Genomic DNA, 5,474 nt, shown 5'->3' with positions numbered 1-5,474 from the left:
GGGGGGGGGGGGGGGGGGGTTGGGCCTTGGCCAGCTTGGGCAGTAGCCTTGGCTGAACAGGCCAGAGAGGGTTTTAATTCCCCACTCTCTGCCCCACCAGCAGGGACTTCCGGGTAGTTCCCCTTACTGCTGCAGCGGCGGGACTGGGCACAGCCAGATGCCGATTGGCAGGACCCCTGAGGCAGAGGGTGCAGGGAGGGGGCTTATTCCCTCCTCTACCCCCACTGCCCCCAGGAGACTGCAGCTGGGACTGCCCACCCTGCCCACTGCCACCACCACCTGCTCTGCGCCTAGGGCAAGTGGTCTAATAAGTCCCCTCCCTGCCCTCTGCCTAAGGGGCCCTGCCAGCTGGCTCTGGCCTCACCCCCACCCAGCCGCTGGAATGGTGAAGGCAAAGCAACTGTGACGGGGACAGCAACCCCTGTCACAGATCCCCAGAGCACAAGCCCCTTCCTGGCAGGGTGGCTGCACTGCAGGGTGGGGAAAGCTGCTGTGGACTATGGCGACAGTGATGCTGGGGGGAGCTCTGGCCCATTTTGAGCCCCAGTGCTGCCATGCACAGTCTGCCACAGCTCTGCCCACCCCACAGTGTGGTCCCCCCCCAACCAGGAAGGAGCTTGAGCTCCCCAACGCCATGACAGGGTCTGCTGCTGCCATCAAGAGCCCTGCCCTCTCACCACTGAAGTGGCTGGTTGGAGGTGTGGCCAGAGGCCAGCCAGCAGGGCCCATTAGGTAGAGTACAGAGAGGGAGTTATCCCCCCTCCCTCTTGCAGCTAGTGGAGGGGGCAGCAGGGAACTTATTCCACACCACTTGCCCCAGGCAGTGAGCAAGCAGTGGAGGTCAGAGCAAGCATACCTGGCTGCGGTCTCCTGGGGGTAGAGGGGGGAATACACGCCCTTGCCCTTTCTGCCTCAGGGGCCCTACCAGATGGCATCTGGCCCCGCCCAGCCCCACTGCTGCAGAGCAAAGGAGGACTGCCAAGGGACCTGCTTCTGGTCCCTGCTGGTGGGACAGGAAGGAAGAAATTAAACCCCCTCCCTAGCCACTTCAGCCAAGGCTGCTGCCCGGACTGGGCATACCCCCTCTGCTGGAGCAGCCAGCATGGAGAAGTCCAAGTCCATGCTGGTGGAACAGGGGAGGGAGGAGGAGGGCTAAACTTCTTGTTTGCTCCCCTCCCAGCCAGCACCTGGCCAGACCCCCACCCCTGCCTGTCCCTGCTCTGGATGGGGAGCAGAGGGGCGGGGCCAGCCCTGCTGGGCTGGAGCAGAGAGCCTGGCCCAGAGAGCATGGCAGGATTCTGGTGGAGTCTGGTTTAAGTTAAACCAGGAAGGGATTTTGGAGAAACATTGCATAAGCCAGTTTGAGATCAATCAGTAAAGTGTGATACTACATTCAACCAGGTTTATCTCAAACTGGTTTCAGCCATTTTGAAACTGGTTTCTGTGCACTGAATGTCTGTCATTTCTGATAACGTGGCTAGGAACAGACATTCAAAAAGCCTGAGCCTGAATTGATTCAATCTTTGCAGGTTAATCTAACCTGCAGAGAATGAATCACTTTCTAATGGGATAGACATTCCCTTTCCATTCAGGAAATGCAGGCACATGCAGGCAGTGGCTCAGGCCAGAAGCCCAGGGGCGCTAGAGCAGCCCTTGCTTCCACAGGGGAGCTGAGCTGAGGAGGGCAGGGGCATGTCCAGGTCCCGCCAGGCCCGCCCCAGCAGCTCCCTGACAGCCGGGAACATTCCCAGCACACAGGGCTGCCTGGCGCCAGAGGGGAACTCTTCCGCCTTCTCCCTTTCCCCCACCTCTGTGGGGCCAGGAGGGGGGCCCTGTTCAGTGCTGGGTGGGACTCTTTTATCTCCTCCTCCCCCCCCCCACCATTAAGTCAGACTCCCCCAGTGCAGCACTGGCTACATCTATCACAGTGGCCCAGCGCCGGACATTTGCAGCTCAGCACTCACAGTGGGAAAGCCCCGTACTGGACTCCACACAGAAGCAGGGGACAGGGCTCCCTCCACTCTGGACGAAGTGTGGGGATCTGCACAGCAGGGAGCAAGGGAGGCAGCAGGCTCCAGTGTGGGGTTTGCCCCACTATGAGTGCTGGAGCTACAGGTGTGGGGAGCAGAGCCCCGGCAATGAAGCAGGCTCCACTCCCTCCCCTTGCACAATGCTGGCTGGAGTCATGCCTGTGCCGGGCACAAGCACCCTGACCTCCCTGCCTGCTGCTGCTGCCAGGCAGTGGGGGCTGCATGCTATGGGGATGTGTGTGGGGGTCCGTACACCCCCCACCCTCACACCCATACCCACATCATGCCTAGCTGAGCTTCATGCTCCAGCTGTCCCTGGATCCCAGCCCAGAGAGCATGCTGGGATGCTGGGGGTGTCTGGTTTATCTTAAACCAGCAACGGCTCTGGGACAGACTTTGCATAAACCAGTTTGAGGCAAGTCAGTTACATCTGATACTACATTCAGCCAGATTTAACTCAAACCGGTTTTGGGCATTTTGAAATGGATTTATGTGCACTGAATGTCTGGTCTGTTACTGGTTTAAACCAGTTTCTGATCACTTAAACCAGTTAATGTGTAATGTCAGTCCCTAGGCAAAGAGTCAGGTCTTAAGATTAAAATATTCTCTGAATTACTGTCATATAACTGCTATTTCTTACAGCGTTCGTTCTTTTTATACTGGATCTCTCTTCTATGCAGGTTCTAATGCACCACACACCGATTTCTTCCAGTATTGTATTAAGCAGTGTGACTAACCTCTGTGTTGTTTGTTTTCTTATTTTGTACCTGGGGAGAGAAATATGGTGAAGTTTTTCTCTTTTTTTTTTCAACACAGGCACACATGCACACAGATACACACACATATGTTGATCTATATTTGTTAGAAAGGTGAAGTTAACTGCACTATACAAGTCGAGCAGAAGGTGTACTTGGTGTAATATTGAGAAATTAATGATGCTAAAATTGTAGCTGAAATGAGTCAGTTGCTGATTTGTTTCACTTCATACCCTCCCCCAAAATTCCGTATCTATTTATCCTGCAGATGGTCAGCATCCAACTTCTATATTTTTAACCCCTTCCTTCTGTGAGACTCATTTTTGGCAATAGATTCACTTGTGAAATGCACATCAGACTTTCCCACAACTACTACAGCCTCAGCTGATGGACCTCAAGAGAATATGTGTCTTTAAGTCTCCCAACACTTGCCTTGACTGTATTTGCCCACATATTGTGAGTACAACCTCTGTTTACTTCATGTCCAGTCACTCTAAAATCTTGTCTAAAATGAGGACTCAATTCTTCAGGTTTGCTATATGAAATGCCTTCTTACGAACATTACCGTAAAGATGTGCTTGAGGACAGAAATATCCCTGTATCCATTTTAAAGGTGAGAAATGCTGTTAAATGAAATCAAAAGACTGTGGCTGGATTGTGAAGACTTAGTCTTTAGGCAGAGGTCTGTAGAGTCAGGAGAAGAGAATGTGTTGGCTTGATGCCATTTATTGGCAGGAGGCCAGAAAATGGAAAATATTAACATTTGGCAATATAATTAGCTCAGTTTTATTCTTTTTTTTTTGTTTTGGCTTTCATGGCATAGTCTTCCAGATTTGAGAAAAGTTCTTCATTTGTATGTTATTAACAGAGAAAACTATTAAACACCAGTAATCAGTAAAGAGAGAGCCTTATAAATGAAATCAACACAGTATTCTAGATGTTTATTTAGCTGGCTGCTTGTAATGTATCCCAGAGGCTGTCACTGGGCAATATCATGCTCACAGCTCTTCACCTTGATCTAAAACTGTAAAATACTCTATTACGAAAACTCCAAGATGGGCTATGGAATATACTAGGAAGAAGTTGAGCTTTGCAATAATTCTAATTAAAGCAATAAAAGGTAGGCTGATAAGGACTTCCCACACTGTGTTTTTAGTCTTTTTATCATCCAGACAGTGTTTATGCTCAGGCTTAATTACCAAATAGAGACAGGAACCAGAACATGGAAAGACCTGACCCAACATTTTGCATGTTCTTTCTATGCTCTGTAGGCAGATAAGAGTTTTTCCAAATCTATCTTTATATCATAAAAAGAGACATACAGCAGAAAGGATGAGCCCAGCCTACCAGACCTTAGCAAATTCTGATTTGTTTTGCTTTTTATTCACATATGAATCTCCAGAATACATTTATTTGCAACATGTTTACTAAGTCAAACTTTGCTGGAATCTTTTCTTGAAAAAAATGGGACAGGGTTTTTATTCAGGCAAATATAGGTATTTTGAAGGAATGAGCGCATAAGACATGAACATGTATTTTCATGATCATAGTCATGATCTTGCATGAGTTGCCAATTTTTTTATATTTTCTCCTGCTTCTTACTTTTTAATTCTTTGTTTACTATACTTTTATCTTACTGGATTAGGCCCAAGTAATGCCCAAATAAAAACTTATCTTGAGGATGCCAAAAGACTTAAAAAGAGCACTGTTGCCACATAAACACCTCTCAGAAGATCTGTATTGAATAACTTCTAATGCCAGGTTAGAACTTATGTATAAAATCAATAGGCCATTGGGCTGATGTGATTAAGGCACACCAGTTCCTGAATCCTACAGCGCAAATGAGAGCGATATGGCTGGCCAATATCACATCAGGTCCCACAGCCTGAATGGATATACCTTGAATTTGTGCCCCTGGAATCATAGTAAGATGCCTTAACCACTCTACCATGATGTCCCAACATTTCTATATGGTTATAGTAAGACAAAAGAAGCAGTATGTCCCCTTAACAAAGTGTTGTTAATTCAGCAGTTCCTGTAAGCATAAGAGTGGGCTCCAAAAGAGTATAAGGGTGCACTTCAAACTAGAGGTCCCCTTCCAAAATTGCACCTGTTTTTATACTATTTTATTCTTTTTGCTGAAGCTATGAGGCTTGTCATGTTAAAACTACCAATATGTCAGTATGTTTCATTATCATGCCAATAGTCTAAATTTGTTTTTGTAACAAATGGTAGCACAGTTTGCAGCTCCACTGCAAAGCAAGTTATGTCCTTGGCACTTGAGCTGTGAGTTTTTTTTGGTTGATTGGTTTGATGGACACCCTATCTCCATTTGTTGTTCACCTGTTGCTTCACCAAACCCCTTGCCTACTTAATAATACTTTTTTTCTTTTATTTACTAGGGGTGCACTGATACATCTGTCCAATATCGGATTGGTACCAATATAAAGAAAATTTGCTGTATCTGATATCGGCACAATGGGGTTAATAATTTGGCTGATAAATGCTCGTGCTGTGCGCAGCTACAGCGCAGCACTCAGGCACCAAGGAGCACAGCTGGCAGTGTGGAGAGATGCCTCCAACTGGTCAGTCCCGTGTGGTGGAAGGGGAGGGGGTGGAAAGGGGCATGGGGGGCAGATTAACGCCTCCCATGCTGAGGGAGGGAGCGGGGGTAGGCACTGCCCGGGCA

General features: G+C 48.4%; 1 protein-coding gene and 1 long non-coding RNA gene across 2 annotated transcripts in view; both read left to right on the top strand.

Annotated features, from left to right (window-relative positions):
- LOC109305016 overlaps positions 1–4,862 on the top strand; it is a 14,741-nt gene extending 9,879 nt beyond the window's left edge. The window contains exon 3 of the long non-coding RNA XR_002099537.1: positions 4,851–4,862. This is a non-coding gene — a long non-coding RNA (uncharacterized LOC109305016). The remainder of the gene's footprint in view (positions 1–4,850) is intronic.
- MMP16 (matrix metallopeptidase 16) overlaps positions 1–5,474 on the top strand; it is a 383,499-nt gene that overhangs the window by 267,240 nt on the left and 110,785 nt on the right. The gene's annotated exons all lie outside the window — the stretch shown is intronic.

Source organism: Gavialis gangeticus, unplaced genomic scaffold (genome assembly GCF_001723915.1).
Source record: "Gavialis gangeticus isolate Ggan-Ray unplaced genomic scaffold, GavGan_comp1, whole genome shotgun sequence".
Classification (NCBI taxonomy): domain Eukaryota; kingdom Metazoa; phylum Chordata; order Crocodylia; family Gavialidae; genus Gavialis; species Gavialis gangeticus.
The sequence above is the reverse complement of the archived record's forward strand: the minus strand, read 5'-3'. Positions and strand labels throughout refer to the sequence as shown.